Consider the following 12,062-nt stretch of genomic DNA (forward strand, 5'->3'; position numbering starts at 1 on the left):
TTCTTTCTTGACAAATTTGTACAGATAAGCATACCGACGTAGAACGTTTTCCATTGATGTTCTTCAGCACTGTGTGGCTTTCAGCAAGGATAATGGACGGTACTTGTTTGCATAAGGCAATACTAGAGGCTCTATTCCCAGTTGTGAAGGTTTTTTCCCCCTCATTGTGCTGTGGACAAGTGGGGGCAAGAGGGCAACATTGGATGGCAGGATTTGGGGTATAGTGTTCATCAGAATTGAATTGGAAGTGTTGTCCAAGAACACTTATTTGCTGACTACGGATAAGTAATAAGGACTAAGCCAAGATTAAGCTCTTGGAATGCAGAAGAATAGCAGCAAGGGAGAATGGTACCACAGCCATTGAATATCTAATGTATCGATCGATGGTCCTTCGGTTTCTTTTCTTGTTCTGTACAGTTTAAACTATCTGTGGCCTACTCAGTCTTTTAGCTTGTTCTTTCCAGCCTGTTGCAGCTGTAACTACAAACAAAAAAAAGAGAACGTTAAAGGAAATTACTTCTAAAAGATACACCCAGTCTCCTGGTTTACAATATCTATGTTCACAAGAACCAGAAAAGACACTTTGATGGGTTTGTAGATGAGTATCTATGTGTCAAACTCGGGCAGTTGGGTAAAGTAGTGTGTAATGCAGATTTTTAGGTGTGTTGATTGTTGACACAAACAACATTTCATTGTGTTTCAATGTACATGTGATAAATAAATCTGAAGCTGAAATTATTGGAAGATATTCCAAGGGACAGGATAAATAAATTCTTGGCTAGGCAGGACCTGATTAGGGATAGTCACCATGGCTTTGAGTGCGGTAGGTTGTATCTAATCAATCTTAGAGTTTTTTGAGCAACACACACAAAATGCTGGTCGAACGCAGCAGGCAAGGCACCATCGATAGGAAGAAGCACAGTCAACGTTTCGGGCCGAGACCCTTCGTCAGGACTAACTGAAAGAAAAGATAGTAAGAGATTTGAAAGTAGGAGGGGGAGGGGAAATCTGAAATGATAGGAGAAGACAGCAGGGGGAGGGGTGAAGCTGAGAGCTGGAAAGTTGATTGGCTAAAGGGATACAGAGCTAGAGAAGAGAAGGAATCATGAGACAGGAGGCCTAGGGAAAAAGAAAGGGGGAGGGAGCACCAGAGGGAGATGGAGAACAGACAAAGAGCGATTGTGAGGGGGACAGAGAGAGAAAAAAGGGGGGGATAAATAAATAAATAAGCCCCTCTCACAATCACTCTCCCTCTGGTGCTCCCTCCCCCCCCCCCTTTCTTTCTCCCTAGGCCTCCCGTCCCATGATCCTTTCCCTTCTCCAGTTCTGTATCCCTTTTGCCAATCACCTTTCCAGCTCTCAGCTTCACCCCTCCCCCTCCCACTTTCAAATCTCTTACTATCTTTTCTTTCAGTTAGTCCTGACGAAGGGTCTCGGCCCGAAACGTCGACAGTGCTTCTCCCTATAGATGCTGCCTGGCCTGCTGCGTTCCACCAGCATTTTGTGTGTGTTGCTTGAATTTCTAGCATCTGCGGATTTCCTCGTGTTAGAGTTTTTTGAGGAGGTTGCCAGGAAAGTTGATGTAGGAAAGGTAATGGACTTTGATAAGGTCCTGCATGGGAGGTTGGTCAAAAAGGCTCAGTTGCTTGGCATTCAAGATGAAGTAGTAAACTGGATTTAACTTTGGATTAGCAGGAGAAGTCACACAGTATTATATGATTGTGTCTCTAACTGGAGGCCTGTGACTCGTGGCGTGCCACAGGGATTGGTGCTGGGTCTATTGTTGTTTGTCATCTATATCAGTGAAGTGGATGATAATGCAGTTAACTGGAACAGCAAATTCACAGCTGCCACCAAGATTGGGGTGGAGTGGACAGTGAGGAAGGCTGTCATGGCTTGCAGCGGGAAAAATGGGCTGAAAAATGGTAGATGGAATTTACTGCAGACAAGTGCAACTTAGTCCCTCGAGATCCAGCAACAGGTTCATAAATCTCCTCTGCACTCTCTTCAGCTTAATAAAGTCTTTTGTATAGGAGACTGACTAAATCTGAGCACAATACAGATGGTACAATAGCATAGCAGTTAGCTTTACGCTACTACAGCATCAGTGTCTGTAAGGAGTCTGTCGTTCTCCCCATGACCATGTAGGTTTCCTCCGGCTTCTCCCGTTTCTTCCCCCAGTCCAAAGAATACCGGTAGGTTAATTGATCATTGTAAATTGTCCCCTGATTAGGCTAGGGTTAAACTGGTGGATTGCTGGCGGACTTGGCTCGAAGGGCCAAAGGGGCCTATTCCACATTGTATCTCACTGTCAGTCAATGGCTGTAATGGGCAGTGAGGGCTCATGGGGCTACAAGAGCCCGTTACTGTGTTGTATCTCTAAATAAATAAACAAATGTGGCCTCAACAAGATCTTGGAGAATGTCAATGTAACATCCCAACTCCTGTGCTCAATACATTGATTTATGAAGACCAATCTGCCAAAAGCTTTCTTTACGACCCTGTCTACCTATGATGTGACAGATAAACAGTGCCTATGAAAAAGATTCACCCCCCCCCCCCCCCGGAAGTTTTCATGTTTTATTGATTTACAACATTGAATCACAAAGGATTTAACTTGGCTTTTTTGACACTGATAAATATGAAAAATATTCTTTTGTGTCAAAGTGAAAACATCTCTATAAAGTGATCTAAATTAATTACAAATATAAAACAAATTAATTGATTGCATAAGTATTCTCCCCCTTCAAGTCAGTATTTAGTTGATGCACCTTTGGCATCTTGAGTCTGTGTGGATCGGTCTCTGTCAGCTTTGCATATCTGGACACTGCTATTTTTCCCCATTCTTTACAAAACTACTCGAGCTCTGTCAGATTGCATGGGGACTGTGTACAAGTCACACTAGAAGTTCTCAATTGGATTGAGATTTGGACTCTGACTTGGCCACTCCAGGACATTAACTTTGTTGTTTTTAAGCCATTCCAGTGTAGCTTTGGCTTTATGCTTGGGGTCATTGTCTTGCTGGGAAACAAATCTTCTCCCAAGTCACAGTTCTCTTGCAGACTGTATCAGGTTTTCCTTCAAGATTTCCCTGTATTTTGCTGCATTCATTTTGCTCTCTACCTTCACAAGCCTTCCAGGGCCTGCTGCAGTGAAGCATCCCCACAGCATGATGCAGCCACCACCATGCTTCACGATAGGGATGTTGTGTTTTTGATGATGTGCAGCATTTGGCTTATGCCAAACATGACATTTAATCTGATGGCCAAAAAGCTCAATTTTGGTTTTATCAGACCATAGAACCTTCTTCCAGTTGACTTCAGAGTCTCCCACATGCCTTCTGGCAAACTCTAGCTGAGATTTCATGTGAGTTTTTTCAACAGTGGTTTTCTCTTTGCCACCCTCCCATAAAGCACTCCCGTGAAGCACCCGGGCAACAGTTGTTGTATGCACAGTCTCTCCCATCTCAGCCACTGAAGCTTGTAACTCCTTCAGAGTTGTCATAGGTCTCTTGGTGGCCTCCCTCACTAGTCCCCTTCTTGCACAGTCATTCAGTTTTTGAGGATGGCCTGATCTAGGCTGATTTACAGCTGTGGCATATTATTTCCATTACTTGAATATCAACTTCATTGTACTCCAAGGGGATATTCAGTGACTTGGAAATGTTCTGGTATCCACCTCCTGACTGTGTTTTTCAATAACCTTCTTGCAGAATTGCTTGGAGTGTTCTTTTGTCTTCATGAGGTAGTTTTTACCAGGATACTGACTCAGCAACAACTGGAACTTCCAGATACAGGTGTATGTTTACTATAACCTAATGAAACACCGTCTCCAAAAACAGATCTCCATTTAACTAATTATGTGACTTCTAAAACCAATTGGCTGCACCAGTGGTGATTTGGTTTGTCATATTAAAGGGGGGGAATATTTATGCAATCAGTTACTTTTGTATTATATTTGTAATTAATTTTGATTAGTCTGTTTTCACTTCGACACGAAAAAGTTTTTTTCTGTTGATCAGTGTCCAAAATGCCAAATTAAATCCATTGTGATTCAATGTTGTAAAACAATAAAACATGATAACTTCCAAGGGGGGGGGGGTGAATACCTTTAATATGCACTGTATTCCCAGATCCCTCTGTTCTACCACACTCCTCAGTGCCTTACTACTCACCATGTAAAACCTACCCTTTCTGGCCCTTCCAAACTGCAACATCTTACGTTTGTCTACATTAAATTCCATCTGCTACTTTTCAGCCCATTTTTCCAGCTGGCCCAGAACCCTCTACAAGCTTTGATAGACTTCTTTGCTGCCTACTACATCACTGCCCTTGGTGTCATTCGCAGATTTGCTGATCCAGTTAACCACATTATCATCCAGATTATTGATATAAAATGACAAACAGCAACAGGCCCACAGGCCCAGCACCAATCCCTGGGAACACCACTAGTCCAATAACTTTTCCACTGACAGGCTCATAGGCCTATAATTTCCTGGCTTATTCTTAAAGCCTTTCTTATCAGAACAACATTAGCCATGCTCCAATACTCCAACACCTTACCCATCCGATACTCCCAACACCTTACCCATCCGACACCTTACCAACACCTTACCCATCCGATACTCCAACACCTTACCCATCCGACACCCCAACACCTTACCCATCCGATACTCCAACACTTTACCCATCCGATACTCCAACACCATACCCTTGGTTAAGGATGTTTTAAATATCCCTGCTAGGGCCACTGAAGTTTCTAGCCTCTTTCAGAGTCCAAGGGAACACCTTGTCAGGTCCTGGGGATTTATCTACCCTAATTCCCTCAAGACAGCAAACACCTCCTCTGTAATCTGTATAGGGTCCCTGACCTCGCTGCTGTTTTGCCTCATTTCTGTGTCCACCTCCCGACTAAATCCAGATGCAAAAAAATCTATTTCAGAATTATTCCATTTCCTTCAGCTCCATGCACAGATTACAACTTCGATTTTCCAGAGGACCAGTTTGTCCCTTGCAAACCTTTTCCTCTAATATATCTGTAAAATCCATTAGGATTCTCCTTCACTTGCCTGCTAGAGCAATCTCATACCTTCTTTTAGCTCTCCTGATTTCCTTCTTAAAAATTCTCTTGCACTTTTATTCTCCATAAGCACCTCATTTATTCCTACCTGCCTAAACCTGCTATGCACCTCCTGTTTCTAAACCAGGGTTTCAATATCTCTCAAAAACCAAGGTTCACAAACTCGGTACTCTCAAATTTTCACTTTTGAAAGCCTCCCACTTACCAAGTTCACCTTTGCCAGAAAACAACCTGTCCCAATCCACACTTGCCAGATCCTTTCTGATAACATCAAAATTAGCCTTTCTCCAATTTAGAATCTCAGCCCGAGGACCAGACCTGTCCTTTGCCATAATTACAGTACCTAGAAATTAATGGCATTATGATCAACAGATGTAAAGTGTTCTCCTACACAAACTTCTGTCACCTGTCCTGTCTCATTCCCTAAAAGGGTACCTAGAGTTGGAGTTTCATCTCTCGAGTTCATCTCTGGAGTCTCTCAAGTTGGAATTTCTATGTACTAATTGAAGAAACTTTCCAGAACACATTTACAAACTCTTTCCCATCCAGCCCTTTTACAGAATGGGAGTCCCAGTCAATATGTGGAAAGTTAAAAATCACCTAGTTACTATCACAGCCTTATGTTTCTTGCAACAGTCTGCAATCTCTCTACAAATTCGCTCCTCTAAATCCTGTGGACTGTTGAGTGGTCTATAATATAATCCCAATAACATGGTCATAGCTTTCTTATTTCTCAGTTCCACCCATAAAACCTCAACTAAACAAGCTCTCCAGTCTGTTCTGCCTGAGCACTGCAGAGACATTCTCCCTGACAAATAATGCCACTACACACCCTTTAAACCCTCCTGCTCTATCACATCCAAAACAACATTATATAATATTATACAGCTGGAAGAGTGAGCTGCCAGGCCTGCCCCTCCTACAACCAAGCCTCACTAACAGCTACAACATCAGCACGTGGAATTATGATCCTTGTCCTAAGCTCATCCGCCTTTCCTACAATACTCCTTGCATTGAACTATACACAGCTCAGAACATTAGTCACGCCATCTCAACCTTCTGCTTGATGGCAGTTGGTCTACTTGCTGGACTTCAGAAGAATGGTGGGGGGGGGGGGGGTGTGGTTTCATTGAAGAGCCTGATCTTTGTTCTCTTTAAGCTACGTGACTGTGCAGTAACAGAAATGCTCCCGTGCACATAGCATTTGATGCCATGCAGCTGGAGTTTTCGTTTATATAATGTTTTATTAAAGTGCCACACAGTTTTCAAACCATGTAAAAATTTCCTGTTGGTCTGCGCAACTGTAAAAAAAAATCAGAGGGAACATTAGCCTAGATGGAGTGGCCATGGAGAGGACGTTTCCTATAGATGGGGAGTCTAGGATCAGACTGCAGACTCTGAGAATAAAATGGCGTTACATTGGAATAGAGATGAGGAAGGGTTACTTTAGCCAGATGGTGGTGAATCTGTGGAACTCAATGCAAAAGGTGACTGTGGAAGCCAAGTCATTGAATATACTTAAATCAGAGGTTAATAGGTCTTGATTAGTCAGAGTGTCAAAGGTTATGAGTAGAAGGCAGGGATAATAAATCAGCCGTGATGGAATGGCAGGGCAGACTCGATGGGTCAAATGACCTTTTTCTTCTCCCATGTCTTATGGAATGGAATTGAACTCTGAGCTCAATGGGCTGGATTGAGTCTTGTTTCATGAGGAAATATGGAACAAGCACTCCACTCAAGTGGCAGTGAGAAGTCTGAGCACCTACCTGTACTCCTTTTGATGAGGTGTACGCATGTAAGGGTCACATGGATTAGCGACCACACCAGGATAGTGACAGTACCGGCTGTCGACCTTATGAGAAGGGAAACCAGACAATTGGCTTACTTGTGCTGAGAAAGGAAGAAGATCAAACAAGACTTAAAAGTCATAAAAACTCATCTGGCCCCTCAGGGATTTTCCATCATTTGGTTTGTTAGTTTATTATCGTCATATTTACCAAGTCATAGAACATAGAACAATACAGCATGGGAAAAGGCCCTTTGGCCCACAATATTCTGCTGAACCAATTAAGTTAGTAATCAAATGGCCAGCTAAACAAATCTTTTCTGCTTACACAATGTCCATACCCTTCAATTTTCCTCACATTCATGTGTCTATCTAAAACAAGAGATAATCTGCAGATGCTGGAAATCCAAGCAACACACACAAAATGCTGGAAGAACTCAGCAGGCCAGGCAGAGTCTATGGAAAAGAGTAAACAGTCGATGTCTCGGCCCGAAATGTCGACTGTACTCTGTTCCATAGATGTTGCCTGACCTGCTGAGTTCCTCCAGCATTTTGTGTGAATTGCTTGTGTCTATCTAAATGTCTTTAAAGTCCCTGATGTATCTGTCTCTACCACCACCCAAGGCAGTGCATTCCAGACACCCACCACTCTGCGTAAAAAAAACTTGCCCCCACATCTCATTTGAACTTATCCCCTCGCCCCTTAAATGCATGCCCTCTGGTAGTAGATATTTGAACCCTGGGAAATGGATGCTGTCTGTGTACTCTGTCTATGCCTTTCATAACCTTATACACTTCAATCAGAGCTCTCCTTAGCCTCTGCCGGTCTCTAATCCAGGCAGCATCCAGGTGTACCTCTTCTGCACCCTCTCCAGAGCCTCTACGTCTATCCTATAATGGTGGGGGGCAGGGATCAAGGCTGTATGCTATACTCCGGATGTGGCCTAACTAGTGTTATGAAGCGGCATAGATTCATAGAGTGCTACAGCCCTTCAGCCCATCTAGTTTGTGCCAACTGTTATTTCTGTCTAGTCCCATAGATTCACACTGGACCACAGCCCTCTATACCCTACCCATCCATGTTCTTATCTAAACATCTCTTAAATGTTGCAATCGAACCTGCACCCACCACTTCTGCTGGCGGCATATTCCAGTTCATCTTTATGTTTGGAAAGGTGGGTCTGGATGGTTTGCAAAACCAAGCTTTTCACTCTAAATTGGCGGACAGCTCTGTCAAGCAGCTCCGCACCATCCGTCACAAGTGGGACTTCATGGTGGCCGAACATTCAACATTGATTCCCATTCTGACACATTGGTCAATGGCTTCCTTTTGGGCCACGATGAGGCCACTCTCAGGATGGAGGAGCAACAACTTATATTCCATCTGGGTTGCCTCCAACCTGATGGCACGAATGCGAATTTCTGCTTCCCGTGAACAAAATTTCACCCCTTGGCCCCGCTTCCTCTATTCCCCACTCTGACCCTTTACTTCTTCCCAACTGCCTATTATTTCCCACTGGGAACCCTCCTCCTTCCTGTTCTCCTATCTGCTATTGTCCACTCTCCTCTATCAGATTCTTTCTTCTCCACCCCTTGATCTTTCCTATCCACCTAGCTTCAACAATCACCTTCCAACTAGCCTCTTTCCCCTCCCTCACCTTTTAATTCAGGCATCTCACCCCTTCCTTCTCAGTCCTGATGAAGGGTCTCGGCCTGAAATGTCAACTTCATTCTTTTCTACAGATGCTGCCTGACCTGCTGAGTTCCTCCAGCATTTTGTTGCTTTGAGTTTCCAGCATCTGAAGATCATCTCGCATTTGTGATTTTCTATTGTGGTTTATGTGACAATAACAAGCCAATTCCCACCAGTAATTGCTTGAAAGACAGAGAACTGACCTGCTGGGAAGACAGTGCACTGTTCCAGTTTCTTGTGAATGCCCCCCTCGGGAATCCGGGGCATTGAAGACGTTTTCCTCACGTAATCAGCACCGATTGGGACATTTGGAGCTTTGTGAAGAAGGAGGAGAATAGGGATTAAAGACACTTATGGTTGCAACTGAGAGAAGGAATTTATGTCCCACAGTATTGAGTGTGGTGGTGATGTCACTAGAATTACACCATGGCACTGTGTGTGTGCGCGCGTATACTGTCAGGTCAAGCTAGATAGGGTAAATGCAAGCAGGTTTTTTCCATTGAGGTCGGGTGGGACTACAACCAGAACTCATGGGTTAAGGGGAAATATCTTCACCCAGAGGGTCATGAGTGAAACGAGCTGCCAGCACAAGTGGTGCATGTGAGCTCAATTTCAACATTTAAGAGAAGTTTGGGTAGGTACATGGATGTTAGGGTATTGGGGGCCATGGTCCAGGTGCAGGTGGATGGGAGTAGGCAGTTTAAATGGTTTGGCATGGACTATATGGGCTGAAGGGCCTGTTTCTGTGCTGTACTTTTCTATGAATCTATGACACTAAGCCTGTTGATATGTACACACATTCGGTGAGGTACAGATACAACGAAAAGATTCCTTGCAGGAACATCATAGGCATAGAAGCAGAGTAGTTAGCATAATGCTAATACAGTGCCAGCAATCAGCGATCAGGGTTCGATTCCAGCCACTGACTTTAAGAGGTTTGCTCTGGGTGTCCCGGTTCCCCCCTCAAATTCCAATGACATACCGATTAGGGTTAGTGAGTTATGGGCATGCTAAGCTGCCTCCAGCACATTCTCGGACTGAGTTGGTCATTGACACAAACGATGCATTTCACTGAGTGTTTTGAAGTTTCGACGTGCACGTGACAAATCAAACTAATCTTTAAAATCTTTAGGCGCACAAGTGCAGGCCACAGATAAATTACAAAAGACAGTGCCAGAGAGAGGGGAAAAATGACCGTTCAAAAACAAAACCTCAGTGCAAACAAGATCAGTGTAAAGTCCATGGCAGCACAAATGGTGGTTTGTGATGTTCCGTTGCTCAGATAGGGTGAGGGTTGTGCAGGTCTGATGGTTGTGGAAAGTAGCTGACGGTGTGGGACTTTAGGCTCCTGTACTTCCTGCACAATGGTAACAGTGAGAAGAGGATATGGTCCAGGCGGCGGGAATCCGTCAAAGTTCAAAGTGAAGTTATTATCAAGGTACATATAAGTCACATTTACAACCCTGAGATTCACTTCCTGTGGGCATACAGTACTCAACAATCTATAATAGAATAATAACCACAACGGAATCAGTGAACAACCTCACCAACTTATGCATGCAACCAGTGTGTAAAAGACAACAAGCTGTGCAAATACAAAAAGTAGTAATAATAATAATAAATAAGCAATAAATAGTGAGAACATGAGATGAAGAGTCCTTGAACGTGAGTCCATAGATTGTGGGAACAGTTCAATGATGGGGCAAGTGAAGTCATCACCTCTGGCTCAGGAGCCTGATGGCTGAGGAGCAATAACTTCCTGAACCTGGTGCTGTGAGTCCTGCGGTTCCTGTACCTACAGCAGAGAGAAGAGAGCATGTCCTGTGTGGTGGGGGTCACTGATGATGGATGCTGCTTTCCTGTGACAATGCTTTGCAAAAGCAGCACCCGTCATCAGGTTGCACCTTGTCGAGGAAGCGTCTCCTATAGTTGCTGTCAGTGGTGGGGATAGGAGGGTGGACTGTGACTGATGCAGCAGCACCTTAGGTAGGGAGTATTGCCCAGCTTTGGTAGTAACAAGTACAAATGCAATGTTGGCATTCATTTCAAGAGGACTAGAAGACAAAAGCAAGGACGTAATACTGTGGCTTTATAAGGCACTGGTGAGGCCTCACTTGGAGTATTGTGAGCAGCTACAGAAAGGATGAGCTGGCTTTGGAGAGGGTCCAGAGGAGGTTCACGAGAATGATGCCAGGTGTGAAAGGGTTAACATATGAGGAGCATTTGATGGCTCTGGGCCTGTACTTGCCAGAATGTAGAAGACTGAAGGGAGGGAGGGGGTTCTCATTGAAAGCTATCAAATATTGGAAGGACTAGAGAGCGTGAACACAGGAGGTCTCAAAATAGAAGGGCGCCCCTTTGGGACAGAGATGAGGAGGAATTTCTTCAGTCAGAGGTTGGTGAATCTGTGGAATTCATTGCCACTGATGGTTGTGGAGGCCAAAGGAGAGCATGATAGGTTCTTTATTAGCAAGGACTTCAAATAATATGGGGAAAAGGTAGGAGAATGGGGTTGAGAGGGGTAATAAATCATCCATGATAGAATTGCAGAGCAGACTCAATGGGCTGAATGGCCTAATTCTACTCCTATGTCTTATGGTCTTATTGAGAGTCAGTAGCTCCAAACACTCTGTTGATCTGTCATCATTCCTGTTTACCAATCGGATGTACGCTTCTTAGAAAGGCTCATATTTACCTGTGAACGTGCAAGGGTTTGGTGCAATCTCATCAGGCGGAAACTTCTCTTTCTGTGAAGGCAAAGAATAAGGGATTGACCTGTGGCCCAACGGGAGTCAGAACATCAAAGTAAAAGTCATCCTGCCGATTTTATTCCTCAAGTATAGTCTCAGAAATCCACTCTGCAGTGACAGGCAGCTCACATGTATTCCCTTATAATGACATCCACACAATGAGCAGTCCTGGACAACTCAGTTGAACCTCAGTATGCTGCTGTCGAAGTTGACTGTGCCACCTCCTGTACGTCTGGGAGAGTGGGTGACCCTTGTGCAATGTCTCCATTCAGTCTACAAGTGTGACCTTTTTCATGTGCTACCCGAAAAACGAGGGTGAAGGGGAGGTTTACTGGGATGCTGTCTGATTAGAGGGCAAATTTAGGTTGATTTCCCTGGAGCGACAGAGGCCGAGGATTGATCTGATAGTATGCAGTATGCATGGAATGAAAGAGGCAGGATTTTACACAAAGAGTGAGGCACGTGTGGAACGCCCAGCTAGGGGTGGTGGTAGAGGCAGATACATTAGAGGCACTTAAGAAACTCTTGGACGGGCACATTGATGATACAAAAATGGAGGGCTATGTGAGAGGGAAGGGTTAGATAGATCTTACATTAGGTTAAAAGATTGGCATGACATCGTGGGCTAAAGAGCCTGGAATGTACTGTTGTGTCTATGTTCCATGTTCAGTGAATATACAGAGACTAGAGTGATATGGACATTGTGCAGGCAGAAAGAATTAGATTAATTAGTTTGGCACATCATTGGCAAAAG

At 44.1% G+C, this 12,062-nt stretch overlaps 1 long non-coding RNA gene across 1 annotated transcript; it reads right to left on the reverse strand.

Annotated features, from left to right (window-relative positions):
• LOC140725875 (uncharacterized) lies at positions 1 to 8,829 on the reverse strand. The gene is made up of 3 exons (XR_012098496.1): positions 8,762 to 8,829; positions 6,846 to 6,969; positions 1 to 480 (listed from the first exon to the last, which is right to left on the reverse strand). It is a non-coding gene; the product is annotated as an uncharacterized lncRNA (long non-coding RNA).
• Between the last annotated feature and the right edge of the window lie 3,233 nt (positions 8,830 to 12,062).

The sequence above is a fragment of the Hemitrygon akajei genome, chromosome 4, assembly GCF_048418815.1.
Source record: "Hemitrygon akajei chromosome 4, sHemAka1.3, whole genome shotgun sequence".
In the NCBI taxonomy this organism is placed as follows: Eukaryota; Metazoa; Chordata; class Chondrichthyes; order Myliobatiformes; family Dasyatidae; genus Hemitrygon; species Hemitrygon akajei.